This window comes from Python bivittatus, unplaced genomic scaffold, assembly GCF_059951505.1.
Source record: "Python bivittatus isolate LINGU-HERP-01145 unplaced genomic scaffold, Pbiv_v1 ctg000330_np1212, whole genome shotgun sequence".
NCBI classification, from domain to species: Eukaryota; Metazoa; Chordata; class Lepidosauria; order Squamata; family Pythonidae; genus Python; species Python bivittatus.
The window spans coordinates 23,026,850-23,045,138 of NW_028277058.1; positions in this window are offsets into that span (position 1 = coordinate 23,026,850).

The following is an 18,289-nucleotide window of genomic DNA, read 5'->3' on the forward strand; positions in this document are numbered from 1 at the left end:
ACTGAAAGGAGTTTCTGTAGAACTGATAAAAGTGCAGAACAGAGTAGCCAAAATGATCAAACAACTTCCCTACGAATAAAGACTGGAATAATTAGATTTTTTTAAAAAATTTGGAAAAATTGGTGAGTAATGAAAACATACGGTAGCAATGGAGATATGTAAAACTGTGCAAGCAATGGCAAATTTAGATCATTCTTTTTCCTGTCACACAAAGTCAGAGTCATCTCTTGAAATAAATGCAGGAAGATTCAGGGCCAGTAAAAGGAAATAGATATGTATTTACAGAATACATACAGAAACTGTGGAATTTATGGCCAATAGATGTGTCATGGCAAAGGCCATCAATTTAGAAGCCTATAATAGAGAGATAGACCAATCCATGTAGGAGACTTGTCTTGATGAACATTTACTACTGATGGACATTTACGACCTGCTGAACTAAAAGGCAGCTGCTGGGGAATGGCAATAGAAGAGGGAAATCACTCTTGTGGCCAAACGTGTCATCTTCCAGTATGCACCTAGCTGGTTATTCCATGGCACGGATGGCTGCACTCCTTGGACCCTTGGCCTGATGCAACATGGCTTTCCTGGTGGTAAACATGGCAAAGCCTATGAAATAATTCACGACGTGGAGAAAGTGGGTGGTGGGTTTTTCTTCCGTAATACAAAGCGGGTGCCTTAAGTTCATATGAGACATCTCAATTTGCCCCTTATTTTGGAACATCCTGAAGCAAAAATAAAATATAATGTTGACATAAAATGCACACTTCACTTAGCAGCCTTGTCAACCATGAAAAATATACGAACAGTCTTGTATATTATAAATGGGTGTGTTTTCGGTGAGGACTATATATTGCATAACTGTTCCTAGAAACTAGCAATTAACTCTATTCATGGTTTGTCATGAACACTGCTGGATGATACACAGCACAAGGAATGTGATACTGTTTTTAAAATAGCCTATGACAGTTTTTCAAATCAATGTGGCAATACAATGCATGATATCATTCTCAGGGTGTTACACTGGATTCTTGTCAGTTGGCTAAATTTGACTGCTTCACCGCATACACGCCATAAAAAAACAGAAGAAGTAGAACATAAGTTCTCTGTGAAAAGAATGAAGATCATCTGTCAGAGAAAGCTGCTAAAGAGAACAAGTCTCATCTAGATCCAGAACTGGTGCACATTTCTTACAAAGTTATTGCAATCCTTAATATGTTTACACCTGGCAAGGATAATTTTCCCATATGACATATATTGATTGAAGCTCTAGTTCTTTACGGAATTAATAAGGCTAGATTTCTGCCTCCAAACTCTTACGATCTAAAATTGTAAGGGTAGAGAATGGAAGTAAAATCAGGAATAAATGCACCCTGGTCTTGGAGGAAACATGCACTGGAATGCATTCTGGGTCTTACTTCGATTTCCTATTAAGCATACCTAATGTGTAGGGTTGCACATTATTTGAGCTCCATGAATGTTTGAATAGTAATTTATTGGCATTTTGGGATTTTTTGTGAATATAAGTATATGGGCATATGCACACAAATATCCATAGTCACACATATACATGTATAACACTACTAAATGATAGATATTCTGAAATGATCTTTTAAATAATTAAATATAACTGTGTCCTACCTATGAACAGAGTCAATTTAATTCTGTCTTAAAAATTGAGGCCACTGTTACTTACAGTATATCAGCCTGTGTTTGTTTAGAATTCTTTGGGGTTCCAGGAAAATTTGATCAAGTGTTGTAAACAGAGTATGACCTTATGAACAATATATTAATATCAAGAAGCACTCAGAATAAGGGCTATCGTAATCTTTACAGCTGCCTAAGGCAGGTTCTGTTTGCAAAGCTTGAATCAAGTCAAAGCCTCACTGGGACTGTCCTGATTCAGAAATTTCAGAAGTAGAGCTAGAAAAATAATAAATTGGTTTCAAACTTGTAGAAGAGAAGAGAACATCTGAAGGCTAATATGTATAGTGTGAACATTCATAGCAAAACTGGCTAGCATCTCTTAATTCACACTGCAGTCAGAAAAAGTATGAGTAGATTTATTGTCTTTTGCTCAATATTCACAGCAAAAATATTTTAATGTATTTTAAAACAATTTTAAATAGAAAATATTTAAAACTAGAGAGCTTTGGCCAGAAATACATTGGAATTGCCTCCATGACATTTAGGGTGAATGTAGAAACACACATTAATTTAAGTAGGATGAGCTCATGAATTGTTTTATTTGGTTTGTTAATGGCTAATGATTGGGCTTACATATTTTTAAATAAAGGGTGAGGATGAACAATAATAAGCCCAAAGAATGATTTTTGGAAAGGTTCCTGGAACCATCTCAGCAGTGACCAAAATCCTGAACCCTACGTGCATATTTTAAAAGAAGCCCCCACAGTTCCATGTATCATTGAGTTTGATTTGGGCTGGGCAGTGAAGGATGTCATCCTGCACCTATCTTTTCAATTTAGTAGATAGTTGCCAGGAATTTGATCCAATATTCTACAAACATAGCACATCTTACTTAACTGATTTGATTTTCTGAAAATCTGAATTGTTCCCCCATAGTGTTTCCATGGTACAAAAAAGAAAATGAAAGCCAGGATTTATCATCATTGTGACTAAACTGAGCTTTGCTTGCTGGTGGTCTTACTTGGGCAAATAATAATAATAATAATAATAATAATAATAATAATAATAATAATAATCCCTACATAGCATAGGACCTGTTACTTGAGAGACTGCCTATTTCCTATCATGTCAGCCCAGCCAATTCAAACCAACAGAGTTGGTGTGCTTCAATTCCTTTGATAAAGCAGTAATATTTATTACAACCCCAGAAGCAGGCCCTCTCTGTTGCGGTGCCTGGCCTCTGGACTGAGTTTCCTCCAGAGATCCAGGTGGTTCCCACCCTGATAGTGTTCTAGAGGGCCTTAAAGAGCTGGTTATTATCCCAGGCTTTGGACTACACTTGTAGGAGCTCCTTGTTGGGTGCATAATGTATGTTGTTGACTGGATTTGCCATCATGCATGCACACACACACACACACACACACATTTTGCTTGCATTTTGTTTGTTTTTTTGTTTTCCTTTTTATGCTGTGCACTGCCCAGAGTCCATTAGGGTTGGGCAGCATCTAAGTTGAATAAATACATAAATAAAATTTCCCAATATTATTCATGCAGCCTTTTTTTTCTTTTCTGCAAATTCTAAATCTCAAAGTATTCTTATAATGCACATTTTCATAGCAGCATTATTTATCCATTTGGAAAATGTATATTCTATATTTCCTCCAGGAACTAAAAATGGTTTGTGTTACTTTCTCTTTTCCAGTTTTATGCCAACCATAATAATCATGTGAGCTTGGTTAGGCTGAAAAATAGTCAAGGATTGAAGTCATCAGCAAGCATGGGGTATGAACTTCAACCTCTTACTTGTGACTGGCAAGGAATTGCAACAAATGATTGATGTTTACTGTGCTTCTCTTCATATCCCAAGATACACTTTTTCTTGAATACCCAATTTCATTCAATTTCACATCCATTGAATGGATGTGCTACTGAATACATCTGCATTTTCCAGATTTTTGCAGCATGGACCATTTGCAACTAAAATAAAACGGGGAGGGGGGAGGTAGAGAAAATGAATACATTGGACAAATGTAAAAAAGTGTAGAAACTGTATACAAAAATGTTAGAACTGCACACAAAAATGTGCACACCATTTGGGGAAAAGAATCCCAAATTTGTGCTCAGTTGTGCTGAGGAGAACTTATAATCAGTCAAAAGAGGAATTTGTTGAAAAACGAAACTAAAAGATTTATACCATTCTAAATCTCTCCCTCACTTTTCTGCTTTGATCGCCCTGCAGTCTGTCCAACGTCTATTATACGCTGAGTTAACATTGGACTTTTGGGGGCTTTCCTTCCCCTTATTTTTACTTGTCCTAAGTACTGTTTGTATTTGCAGCGTCCTGTTGTACGCTGATAACAGGATTTTGGCAACATGAGCAACTGCATCAGAACACTGTTTCACGATTTGCATGTTGGTTCATTTTGTTATGGCAGAATGCAGTGGTGAGGGCAACGATTACTCAAGGGACAGGAGGCAGATTGACACACCCAATATACGTAGCCCTCCCCACATGCCCACAAAATCTGCTGGGGAGGTTTTTGAGGCTGCAGAGGGGATCCAGAGGGAGTAAAATGAGGAGAAATCTCATTCCACAAGGAAACATCTGCTTGCCTGAGGCTGGATTCTGCCCTCAATATATTTTTGGATCACTCAATGAACACTTGGGGGAATATGTATTGCATCCAAACAAAGAAACCCCAGAAGAGTAGCATACATAATCAGCAATACATGTATTGTATATGTCTGGAAAAGGTGTAAGGCAGTAAAACCAGGGCTTTCAAATTAAAAATCAAACAAATAAGCACACATGAACATGTAATTATGACATGTTTTACAGGCCCTCATTCATGCAAAGGTAGTGGTAATGTGTGCGTGTGTAGGTTAGGGCTAATGTACCAAATCTTTGGATAGGCTAGCAGTACCCATGATGACCCTTTTCAGTGACATCCTGCCAGAACCGTACTTGCCAAATGCTGTGCCTAGATCATTTATTTATTTAGAAGATTTAAATGGCCGCCTATCTTACATGTGAACCCTGGGCAGTTAACAGCAGAAAACAAAAACAATATAACAAAACCTCTATTACACAAACAAAAGATACAAAATTAGAATCATCATAATACAACAACCTGGGCACCATAAAACTCAGTCACACACACCACACCTATATTGGGTTCATCTGGCATTCTGGCCCAGCACCCGGGGGAAAAGCCATGGCCAGGAGGATCGGGGCCCTCCAGTTCTCAGGGGGCAGGCTGTTCCATAGGGCAGCAGTAAACACAAAGCCTCTAGACCAGTGTTTCTCAAGCTCAGCAACTTTAAGACTTCAATTCCCAGAATTCATACATATGTATATGAAAGAACCTTGTGTTTATGGATCAGCCTTATATTCTAAAACACAGTTCTTGAATTTCTGTCCACTTTTGCCCTATCATACTTTCTTCATGGATTTTTCTTTCTTTCTTTTCACCTTTGAAAGTTTAATTGCTCCTTTTGAATAATGAGGCACTAGGATCCCAAATTACAACAAGCCACAAAGATCAGATCAACAACACAAATTATTGCAAGTGGAAGGAAAAAATGCTCATACAAATTGAACCAATAAAAACATTAGAAGGAAGTGTTTTGGGGAAGCATGCAAGAAGTGTACTTAACTGCTTCCACATCCAAAGAATTTTCTGTGGTTTATAACTTCCAATTTTTTTGGGGGGGGGTTAAATCTTCAGTATTAGGAGCATATTTTATTAGTAATATTCTTAACATTTGTACAATTCATTTGAGATAGAAAGTGGTGCTTTGTAATTGATTTTATGAGCCTCTGTTGGACTGTTTTTATTATTCAGTTAAGTGTTATGCTGCCTAGTTTTACTGCATTTTAACTAATGTAAGCTACTTTAAGAGCCCTCTTGGCTAGGAAGGGGTGGGGGTATCATAATAATACTGTGACAGATTATCAGGAAGCTCAGCTCTGGGAGGCAGGCAGATTTGGAAAAAAATGAGCTGCCAGGCACCTCCATAACTCAGACATTTCTTCCTATCTCTGGAGAATGGGAAGTTTCTTGTAATTGCAACCCACAGGCAGGTGTTGCTTCATCTAATTCCCACCATGGGTTTTTGACAAAAGAAATTCTAGCCCCAAGGAGCCATTGAGGACCTATCCTTGGCCTCAGCATCTTTCGGCCCCAAAGCGGGCAGGGCTTGGACTAAATCTCCCAGGTCCTTTCCGATCCTTGTTCAGGTTGTCTGGCCCTCTTGCCCGAGGGTCAGCTTTTCTAGAAGAGAGTTGTTTTGAACTGCTGTTTCATTGCTCATTGTAAACCATCCTTTGGAGATGAGAGGAAGAAAAGATTCATAATGGTGACCTTCAGCCTTGCAGAGCAAAACAAAAGCACATATGTGAGGATTAAGAGCATCCTGGCAGTCCCTGCTAGACAGATTGTATGGTTCAAATAAAATTCAGATAATGGATCATCAAGGTTAATGTAAAGTCTTAAATATATTTACTAGGTTTTTTTTAACGCTCCAAGTAGAAGCACATGATTCTTGGAAATGCTGGGTTAGAAGCAGGGGTGAGTTAGAGAGGGAAAGAAATAAGCCACTTTGGAGGGTGTCCTGTGAAATGGGTTCATCCAGTTTCTGAAAGTACAGAAATAAACAATCAAGGACCATTCCTATTATTCTAGGTGACAGATAAAGCCTGTTGAGAAGTGAATGCAGAACATGCTGTATAAGCAGTTTTCCCATTATTCTGAATAAGCATTTGCTGGTTTCAGTCTGTCATTTTGCCCTTTAACACACCTAATAGTAAGGAAGATGACATTCTTATATATGCATACACACCCACACACACATGTTTATATATATATAAACAAAGGTAAAAACTAATACAAAGTAATATAGAGTAAGGAAGAAAAAGAAAAAGAAATCAAAAGAGAGTTAAAAGTGCAAGAAAGAAAGAAAGAAAGAAAGAAAGAAAGAAAGAAAGAAAGAAAGAAAGAAAGAAAGAAAGAAAGAAAAAGTAAAAGAAAAATAGAAAAGAAAGAAAAAAGATACAAACAAGCGGCTTCCAAACTTCTTTATAGCAGTTATAAGTACAATTATAAATTTACCTCTTTCTCTAAAGTTACATCATGACTCTCTTCTTTCGATAATCCATTCTATCTAATCATCAAAACCATAAATCATAAGTTAATTTTTTCTGCAAAAAGTTCATTAGAGGTTTCCAGTCAGCAATAAATGTAGATACTGTCTTTTCTCTAATCAAACAAGTCAACTTGGCCATCTCAGCAAGTTCTATCATCTTCCCCAACCATTTCTCCATTGTACAGTAGGTATTGCAAAATCTTTCCATCTTTGTCCATACAATAATCTCACTGCACTTATCATATACAAAAACAAAGTTCCATGACTTTTTTCCAACTGTTTGTCCATCAGTCCCCTGGGAATGTTGATAAATAATCTTGAATTTATTCTATATATTTTATCAGTTTCTGCCTCTATATCCTCCTCATCCCATTCCAAAAAAATTGGTAAAGCTTTAATAATCCTTTCTCTAATATCTTCACCAGAATCCTCTGGAATTGCTCTGAATCTCAAACAAAATTCCAGTAATGTCAGATTATCTAATTCTCTTTTCAACCCTAAATTATAAGTTATTTATAAGTTCTGTCTTACTCTCCAGAATTTCCACTTTGTCATTAATTTGTTTTACATCTCCAGACACTTGTTTTACAGAGGTTTCCAACTTCTTAACTTCTTCTGTTATCTCCTTTTTCATCTTTACAAGTCTTTGATCCATTCTTTTTTCAAAAGCTGTCCATTTAGTATCAAGTAATTCAGCTAACTTATTGCCCAATTCCTCAAACATTTTCTGAAGCAAGTCTGGTGTAATTCCTCTTTCTGCAGGTGACCCTCTCCTCCCCTCTCTTGTTTTTGCCACTTTTCTGGTGGTTGCCATTGTAATATTATAATCCAAAAGTGAAAGTGTGTCAATTACAAGAGAAAGAGTAAAAGGCAAAGGCAGGCATTCCTTTTTTCTGTTTTGTCTTCCTGTGCCCTTAATACTTTAGTCTCAAATGGTACTCCATAGTTACAGTCACCATCACAGTCTGGCTCATATTACTTTTAACTTTTGTTTTGCAAAATCCACCAATTGTCTAATCTCTTTAATAGTAAACAAATAACAGTCCCACGAAGGTCTGGTCTGTTTAATTCCAATTTATCCAAAAGCATTTTCACCAAAAATCAATCTTTCAAAATCACTGTCCCCTTTGTTTTAGTTGGGGGTTTATACACCAACATTTTATTATAAATTAAATGTTTTATGCCCCTTTTTTTCTAATATGTGTCTTTTGTAGGCAAATTATGTCTTGTTTTAATATTTTCAAATAATGATTTTTTTTTTACTCTTTTGAAAAAAGAGAATCTTGGCCGCAATGCCATTCCCAGTCCTTCAGGGACGTCTAGTCCACTATAGATCCTCACCCAGAAGCCCAAGAAGATGAAATTCTCAAAAGAAGAAAGTCTGATCCTTAAATGTTCCAAATTATCTTATAATTGCCACATACAGGTTGGGGAAACACTAATGCTGATTCTGCAGATGAGCATCTGACAAAAGTGAGGGGTTTGTTATAGCACCAGTCAGCCTTGTCTTTTTACATGATTCCCTTTCTCATATAAAGACTACGCAACAGTGTCGATCTTTCCCTGCTGCTCACTCACTCAGATGCCTCTGCTGGTGTCAGTATAAAGCACTGCCACAGTTTTCTCACCAGAAAGGTTTCACTAATACAATTTGTGTACAGATAAATACACTGGGAATGTAGCCATTATTACAACAGTTCAGAACTCACAGAAGCCAGAACATGCATCCCATAACCTTGGCCTCAGAAGTTTCCCCAAGTTTCCTCAAGCATTCTGAAGATCAAGCCACCAAATAACAACTGTGTGGGTGTTTTGCTTTTTAAAAAGCAGTAAAATCGCCTCCAACAGATTTAACATATCTGCTTTACTTGAATACATCTTAATTTCTAAAATGCTGGATGCTCTCGCTAATGAAATATCTGCAACAGTGCCTAGGAATTACATTCGCCCACTCCACCAGGTTAAGAAAGCTACAGTATTTTCTATCACCAGAGCTATCATACATGTCCTTGCAACCTCAAGGCTAGATACCTAAGATGTTCTTGACAGTGCCCCTTTGAAAGTTTCAGAGATTGTAGCTAATGCATGCAGCATGTTGTACAATAATAACATGCACTGCTTTTACCACATTAATATCCTGGATATTTCAGACAGTTTGCATTGTAAGTAAGAAGAAAACAGAGTAATATTAGCAGAACGCAGATCCTCACCCTCAGGAATTAGTTTAGCATTTATGTTAGAAGCCCAGATTCTTCCAATGAGTGAAAGCATAATCGCTCTAGTTTCCAATTGGCTCCTAATTCCACTTACATGCAAATAGTTTTGATCTGATTACTGCAGCTTACAAAACCAACATCACAGTACTTCCTTCATCTGTCATTTGACCCCTAAGCAGTAAGGATGGATTCCACAGTGCCCATTAAAACCATAATTGGAAATACTTCATTAAACAAGCAAGAGTGTCACAGACAGTTAACAACAAGCCACGCTATGCTGTTTAATTTCATTTCCTATTCTTCCTCTGACCTATTTTGCAGGAAGAATGGCAAAGTCATACTAAATCTAATGCAAATATTTGCAAAGCCAGTTTGCAACTGGTGACTAAAAAAACCATTTCTCTTTTCTTTTTGGGACAAGATCTGGTATAGAGTTCAATATTATATATTTTTTAAATCCTTTGCTGTATTTTAATGTTGCATTTCTGACAATCCTTGCCTCGGAAGGCCAAAGTAGCTCAGATCAACAGTGATGCAAAAAGACAGACAGGCTCTTGCAGAGTAAAAAGACATGACACAAGAAAGGAAGTAGAGTGAAACAATGGAGATCAGTTTTTCAAGGCCAGAACAAAGTGATGAGCTATAAGCAGCCATTTATATGCAGCTGATCTTCCTAGATTTGTGTTCTTGCTTGAATAGCAAGTGGTATCTCTTATTCCTTTAGCTAGTCTATGGCAGCAGAATGGTCTTCACACTTTTTACTGCAGTTCCACAACAATTGGCAGTTACACTTGAATGTGCATTCTACTTGATGAATGAAAGTGAGCATATACACCCTGTCTGGTTGATGGATGATATCTATGTTCCTCATCATGTTCCATTAATGTTATTGCTGGAAAGCAGGGGACGTTGTATATCAGGGGTGTTAGGTGCGCTAACTGATGACAGAAATCACAATATACCTCCTTTCAGATCTCCAGTTCCAGGGTGATAATGGATTGTTTTATTGAATTAATCCAGATGTTTGCATTATTTTTACATTATATAAATCTTAACAGTAAGTAGAGTTACTTATCTATATTAATCAACATTCATGACACAAAGCCTGGGAATATAGGTAAAATTGGAACTATGGGTAAGTGGAGCCACGGAAAGATGCAGTCACCTCTGTTCATAAATGGATGCACATCTATTGCAATATAAAAAATTAAAGCAATAATAGCTTTAATTGATCTGGGAAAAAAATCCCTCTCTATAATCCACCATTGAGCAATACCTTTAGTTTAGGATCAGCTAAAATAACACCCAAAGAAAGTGCAAACATTTGCATTCTCCAGAACCCTAAATCAGGGAATGGGAAAGAAGCCAAAACAATTAAAAATGACAAGCATTAGTCTTGATGCTAACAGCCATGTGTTGTATTCCTCAGATTCAAACTTATGCTGTGTTGTCTGACAGAATGCATAACAATTGGTGTTATGGCCATATGTTTTCAAAGTGAGTATCAAAAGGTTGACTTTATGCTGAGATCAGTGGAAGAACTGAAAGTAGCAGTTACCATTTTGGACATTGCAATTGGGCAGTAAATTAGTTAATTCATTATTACTTTATACTGTATTTGTATTATCTCAAGTGTGGAGAGGATGCATTGATTAGCTTATAAAAAGTTTTACTAGCAGAATTAATTGTTCCCCTTGGTAATTAGAGTCTTTTCCCACTAGTGATTTCAGCATCACTGGAATGGACTGGCAACCTCAATTTTACCCCATGCTCACATGAAGCTGACCTTCTCTAATCCCCAGACCATGATTTATGCAGCCGTATTTCTTATTTTCCATCCTGTAAAACAAAATATGTAAGATAGCCAAGAGAGTAAGAACTATGCATCACTACACAAGCTGCTTTTTTGAATATCACAGCAAGGACAGGATTACTCTAAAGATCAGTGCTAAATGAAAACTCAGTGTTGATGCATTCATGTTAGACACAAACTTGAATGCCATCAATTAATGAAAGTATTAGCAATCTAATTTGTAGATTTTTCTGCTTCGGGTGCCTAAGCTAAATTGACAAATCTTGGATACCATGCACATTAATTTGGTGGACAGAATTATTGTGTGAATACCACTTCTTCTGTTTCAGAAGACAAACCTTCTTCGGCTAATCCTGATAGGTTATTGAAACATAAATACTGAGTGCACCACTTTACAAAATTCTGGACATATTATGTTCCAGAATACACAATAATGTTGTTTATTGATTTGTTCAATTTGTATAGCCACCCATCTCACACTCATGACTCTGGGCACGTAATTAAAACAACCACACATACACACACACACACACACACACACACAAATACACAAAATACGGATATCAATAAAACAGCAACCCCATTAAAACCAAATTAAAACCCAGATTAAAACATGAAACATAATAAGCAGGCAAGAGCAAGTTATGCATCAATCAATATAACAATTTAGCAGGATCCAAATCATAACTGGATCCCCAGGCCCAATGACAAAGCCATGTATTCAGAGCCTTACAAAAGGCCAGAAGGGGTGGGGGAATGATGTTAAAGGGCGGGCACTGCAGCACAAAAGGCTCTCCTGCTGGGTCCCATCCACCAATTTACCAAAAGCTAACATTAAGCTAAACAACCTGTAATTTTCTGGGCCAGCCCAAATTTCTTCTTTAAAATTAGCATTATACTAGCTACTTTTCAGTCACCTGGTAGAGAGGCCAATCTTCAGCTTTCTGATCAAACCTGTGGGCCACATTAGTTGATATTTTCCATGCAAGATATTGCTAGAAGTCTATACTTAGACTTGGTTAGAGAAGCAGAATTGTGTTAATGGAAACTGATAATGACTCACAAGTAGAAGGATAATATTAATGGAACCTGAACTCATAAAATAATCGAAATGCAGTAATGAATTTCTGTAAAATAAAATCACCTATGAGAAAGTAGCATATGAGACTAGAGACTCATCAATGTGAAAAAACACAGAAGACGACAGTTTGGTGAGGAATGTCTAGAATGTAGAATTTTGCATAGTGTACTATTTACTGCACAGTAGGATTATGCCTGTGTGATCCTATTAAAACCCTGCCTTGTTTTACACTAATATTATATAATTTATAGTTATATAACAACTTCCTCCCAGCCCTATTCCTGTCAATTTTTCTGGGTGATTGTATAAAATGGACTGCCCATGCTTACATGTGGTCCATTCATTTGGTGCTCCATCAAAATACATGCCATACCACTGAATTGCATCAACCAAACAGAATCCTTCATTTTCCTTGCATGTTTATTTAATATATTTTTAATAAAATATGGAAAATAATCCCTTCCAGATCCTGCTGTGTTGCCCCACCATGATTGGGAGTGAGGGTGGGAGTAGGGGTGTTCCTGGGAGGGATGAGCAAAGAAAACCAAGACCAAAATCACCCAAGGCATGAAGGTCATCCCAGCTGCCCAGCTAAAGCAAGCAAGCTGTCAGAAGCCTCTCAATCAGTTAACCATCTTGCTAGATTGCTTGCTTCATTTCTGCCATTACAAGAGGGGGGGGGGAGAGAGAGCTAGAAGATGAACCATTAAGTGCAGATGGACTGTTATCTGTTTCTCAGGAATACCCAAGGTTGTACCAGTGTGGGAACAGGAGAGACCCAGTGGAAGGTGGAAGAAGGACTATGGGATAGAAGGGGGAAGTGAAAGGGAAAGGGGGTAAAAGTGAGTTTGGCTTTTAGTCTCAGCAATGCCCTAGAATAGTACAGCAGTCCTCAATAAATGAATTCTTCTTTGAATCTTAAATTGTTTCAATGGGAGTTGCTTTCATTGGAACTGAGTCTTGCAGCTTCTTACATATTGCTGAGACTTCCCATTCAGATTTTATCCAGAGCAAAAGCTCATGGAGGAAACTCTGGCAGATTGCTCTGACAGAAGTTGGAGTTTGTGAGGAGATGGCAGACAAAATCATTGAGGAGGAGGCCAGAGCTATGGGCAGCGTTGTGGCAGATGGACCGGATGGGGTGATGGTGAAGAAGAGAGAATGGAAGCCAGCCACGCACCGGACCTGAGCCCAGGACACCAGGGTTCAGGAAGAGGGTGTGACTGCCAAGCCCTCAAGGGAGATGTCGGTGACTAGGTATCCAGTGAGCTTTGGCGAGATACAAGCTCAAACCGGGGTGATGGAGGGTCATATAGACAAGCTGGAGGCGCAGCTGACTTCCATGGCAGACGATGTGAAGTCATTGAAGACCATGCTCGCGAGAGTGCTGGGAGCTGGGGCCAGACAACTTCAGGCCGGAGGGGCCCCAACGTCCCTGGGGCCCAGTGAGGTGGCAAGCGAGGGCTCATTGTCCAGTGACGATGAGGAGGAGTTCCCCCCTAGGAGGATCACAAGAGAGAAGAATCCACTACAGCAGCGGGGTCTGAAGGTGACATTCGGGGGGATCCCAACCAGTTGGCATGTTTCCTAATACAGGTACAGATTTACCTGGAATGGTGTGGCCACCTATTCTGAGATGATGTGGAGAAAGTAGCCTATGTCTCAGGCTATCTTGAAAGTAAAGTGGTAGATTGGGTCGTCCAAATGCACAAAGCAGGGGCTCCAAAGCTGAGAAATTTGGATGAGTTCATGACTGCTTTGCATAGACCTTTTCGCTGTCATCAAAGCAAAGAGGGCCATTAAGCAAATCAAACAAGGGAGTTGAATGGACTCGGACTACACTCTGGAATTCAAGGAGCTACCCAGGAAGCTCCGAAACTGGTCTGAGGACTTAAAAGTCGAGTATTTCCAAAAGGGGCTGCTACCTGACTTTTTGGACTGCGTGCTGGCCAGAGATAACCCTGAGCCCCTAGAGGAGTGGATATCCTCACAGGGAAAGTGGAGGCTGATTGGATGTCCATTAGCAGGAGAGGCAATCGAACCCCTGCAGATTCAAATGGGAATGGTAGCTATCACGAGGACTTGAAGTAAACAGCAAAGGGAAAAGCCAGAGGGAAAACTGTTAAGTGAACTAAACTGTAACTTGGAGAAGGATGAGTGGTTTCAGGAGAATAGAGACTCTTTGACAGACAAGAAAGGGGCATGGTGGCTAGGAGACAGATTGTATGTCCCAGCTGGCTCCAGGAAGGTGATTTTAGAGCATGGCCACGACAGCAAAACAGCAGGGCATTTTGGGTTCGTAAAAATATTGCATCTCCTTCAGAGACAATTTTGGTGGCCATCCATGAGAAAAGACATAGTAGACTACATATCCACTTGCCCCATGTGTGCAATGGCCAAAAGGGAGAGGGGCAAACTGATGGGTTTGTTACAACTGGTGGTGAACCCTGAGAAACCCTGGAAGCAGATTGCTATGGACTTTATTGTTGAATTACCCGAGAGTAAGAAGTTACCCGAGAGTAAGAAGAAAATGGTGATCTAGGTAGTTACAGATTTGTTTTTGAAACAAGCACATTTCGTGCCGTGCACGTCAATCTCCTCAGTGGGGAAGTTGGGTAAGATGTTTATACAGCATGTCTATAGACCCCATGGGGTCCCCAACTGGGTCATTAGCAATTGCGGGGTCCAGTTCACTTCAAAATTCTGGAAGGTGTTCCTGAAGTTGATTGGGTCCAGTCAGGCTGAGTTTGAGTCATCACCCCCAGAGGATGGAGCCAGTGAACGGCTGAACTCTGTGTTAGAACAATACTTAAGGTGCTTTATTAATTACCAGCAAGACAACTGGGTGGAACTCCTGCTGTTTGGCTGTGCATCAAAGCACTGGATTTACCCCGTGCAAGATAGTTACCGGGCAGGATTTTGTGCCGATCCCAGAACTTCCTCAAAAACCTACTCAGGTGACTTCAGCAGATGAATGGATTAAACAAATGATGGTTATATGGCCAATAATTAACAGGGTGTTGCAGGAGGTGAGGGAGGACTGTAAAAAATATGCTGATTGCAAGCTATCCCCTGAAAAAGACTTGAAGCTGGGGGACAAAGTATATCTACAGTACTAAACACCTCAAGTCAATGCAACCTTCAAAGAAGTTAGGACCCAAGTTTGTGGGACCATTCACAATACAGAAAGTCATCAACCCAGTCACCTTTCAGCTACATCTACCAAAAAGCCTCAAGATAATTCATCCTGTGTTTCATTGTAGCATTTTGAAGCCCTGCAAAGAATCACCAGAGCAGCACGCCACCCAACCACCTCCCAACCCCATGATGATTGAAGGGGAACAGCATTTTGAAGTAAAGGAGATTTTGGATGCCAGAAAACATAGAGGGGAAATACAGTTCTTTATTCAATGGAAACATTTTCCTAAATCTCAATGCGAATGGGTTGCAAAGAAAAATGTGAGAGCGCCGCAGTTGCTCAAAGACTTTTACAAAAAATACCCAAACAAACCAAAGTAGTTAGTGTGTACATATACATGAATGCATATATGTTTTCTCTCTCTCTTTATTCTTTTACAGGTCTTCAGTTCCAGAATGTGAACCTGATCCTTTTTTCCAGAGGGGCAGCATGTCAGAAGCCTCGCAATCAATTAACTGTCCTAGTAGTTTGCTTGCTTCATTTCTGCCATTACAAGAGAGAGGGGGAGCGGGGAGAGCTAGAAGATGAACTGTTAAGCATAGATGGACTGTTATCTATTACTCAGGAATGCCCAAGGTCATACCAGCGTGGGACCAGGAGAGACCCAGTGTAAGGCGCAAGAAGGACTATGGGATAGAAGGGGGAAGTGAAAAGGAAAGGGGATAAAACTGAGTTTGGCATGCACAGGCTTTTAGTCTCAGCAACGCCCTAGAACTGTACAGCAGTCCTCAATAAATGAATTCTTCTTTGAATCTTAAACTGTTTCAATGGGAGTTGCTTTCATTGGGAACTGAGTCTTGCAGCTTCTTACACAAGCACCTATATTAGGCAGTAGTGATATAGGAAGATGTTGGAGACAGATGATCACTTTAGTGATAACAGTGAAGACATCATTTCATCAAAAATAAGTCCAAGATTAAATATAAAAAAGACTAATGACAAGAACTACAGCAACCAGCCATAGAACTGACAATGAAGGTACTGAAGTGATGGATAGCTTCTCCCTTTAGGATCAACTATCAACAGTAAAGGAATCAGAAGTCAAGAAATATGCTGAAGATTAGCACTTGGTAGAATAGCAACAAGAGCCTTGGACAAGATATTCAGATGCGACAAAGATCAGAATGGTTCAGACAATGGTTTTCCCTCTGATACTCTATGAAAGTTAAAGCTGGGCTTTGAAGAAGCAAGATAGAAAGACTACAGGTAGTCCTTGGTTAATAACCACTCATTTAGTGACTGTTTGAAGTTATGGCGGCACTGAACAAGTGGTACATATGGCCGGTCCTCAAAGTTCCAGCCACCCCAGTACCCCTACAGTCATGTATCATGATCTGGGCACTTGGCAACCTGCTTGCTTTTATGACGGTTGCAGCATCCTGCAGTCACGTAATCGCCATTTACTAACTTTCCTGCCAGCTTCCCACGACTAAGGCCAATGGGGAAGCTGGCAGGGAAGGTTGCAAGTCACTCCAGCAACTCACAACCTTCCCTGCCCAGCAGCAGCCACCCCCGACCCTGCCATGCTTGCACTGCACCTTGCCAGCCACCTACACACCCTTCTCCGCCTGGCAGCAGTCACTTGCCTTCCTCCCAGCCAGCTTGCGAACCACTTGGGGCTTGCAACTTCCTGCCGGCTTCCCCATTGACTTTACTCATGGGAAGCTGGCAGGAAGTTGCGAAGAGGTCCTTGCTTAACAACCCATGATCCTCGCTTAACGACTGCAAAGTGTTGTGCTGGGATTGCCATCACTAAGTGATGCAGTCACATGATGTTGTGCTTTATAACTGCATCACTTAGCGGTAGAAAGTATGGTCCCAATTACCATCATTAAGTGAGGACTACCTGTATTAACACTTTTGAACTTTGGTGTTGGAGAAGATTCTTGAGAATACCATGGATAGTCAAGAAAACAAACAAATGGATCATCAAACAAATCAGCCCAGACTTCTTACTGAAGGCAGAAATAACTAGGCTCAAGTTATCATACTTTGGACACATTAGGCATAAACCTAGTTCTCTTGAGAAATCTATAATGGTAGAGAAAGGCCAGAATATGACCAGCTGCAAGGTGGATGGATTCAATTACAGTGGCAATGAATCTACTGTTGGAAGGCCTGAAGGTCCAGATTGGGTACAAATTGTCCTAGAGAAAATCTATCTATGCATTTGCTAAGAATCAACACTGACTTGATGCAATACAATAAATCAATAAAAGGAAAACAATGCATGTGAATCATCAGTGTAATGTGTTAACAAAAAACACAATTGTGTATCTTACATTGATTGGGTAAGGTCATTCCCCAATATAATCAGAGACATCAAAACTGTTAGACTAGATTGCACTGAAATCAGTGATATCATTCTAGCGCAATCAAATGTGAGAAAATGAGGTGGAGATTTAAAATGATGTTCAGTATTTTTTGGAGTCAGCTAGATAATTTTCCTTTGATATTTAATCAAACTCCCACCCCATAATAACAGTCTCCAGTTTCAAAATTAATTACAATGAACTTGTCACTCTGATTCCAGTGAGATTGTTCCAAAGCATATGGTTTTAGGAGGGCAGCCAAGATTTCAATTTATATACCGTCATTGCAATAAGTAAAAAAGTTCCAAAGGTTCTGTAACTTAGTCCTGAGAGGTTTCCACCCTAGAACTTTACTGCATGTTCAAATATATCTGACCTGATTTGTCGCTATTGAAATTGCCCAGGGACATAGATTACTCTGGTTCCCCTTACTCCAGTTCCTAGTTATGTACCAATAATAATGAGCAAGTTTGCTAAGATAGTTTGCATTTCTAAAAAAAGATATCACACATGTGCATATCTATGTGCACACATAACAAATTATATTCCAAAACTGTTGAAATACAAATTACCCAAATGCTACATGCAGCACCCAGTAAGTCACCTTAGAAAAGTGTGGTTACCTTCAATGAATGAATGAATACACATATGCATACAGTACACACAAACCAAAGGGAATGTCCTATTTATGTGCATTAACAATGTCAGCTAGGTTGCACCGTGGATATTTATTAAACTAGCAGAAACTTTTCTATAATATTTTTATGCCCTATGAACAATTTCTAAAGTTTCTGTGCAGTGATGGAACTGAGAGGAAAAAAGTAAAGACGCTGAATGAGAATTTTTTGCAGACCATGGGATACAAATACAGTAAAG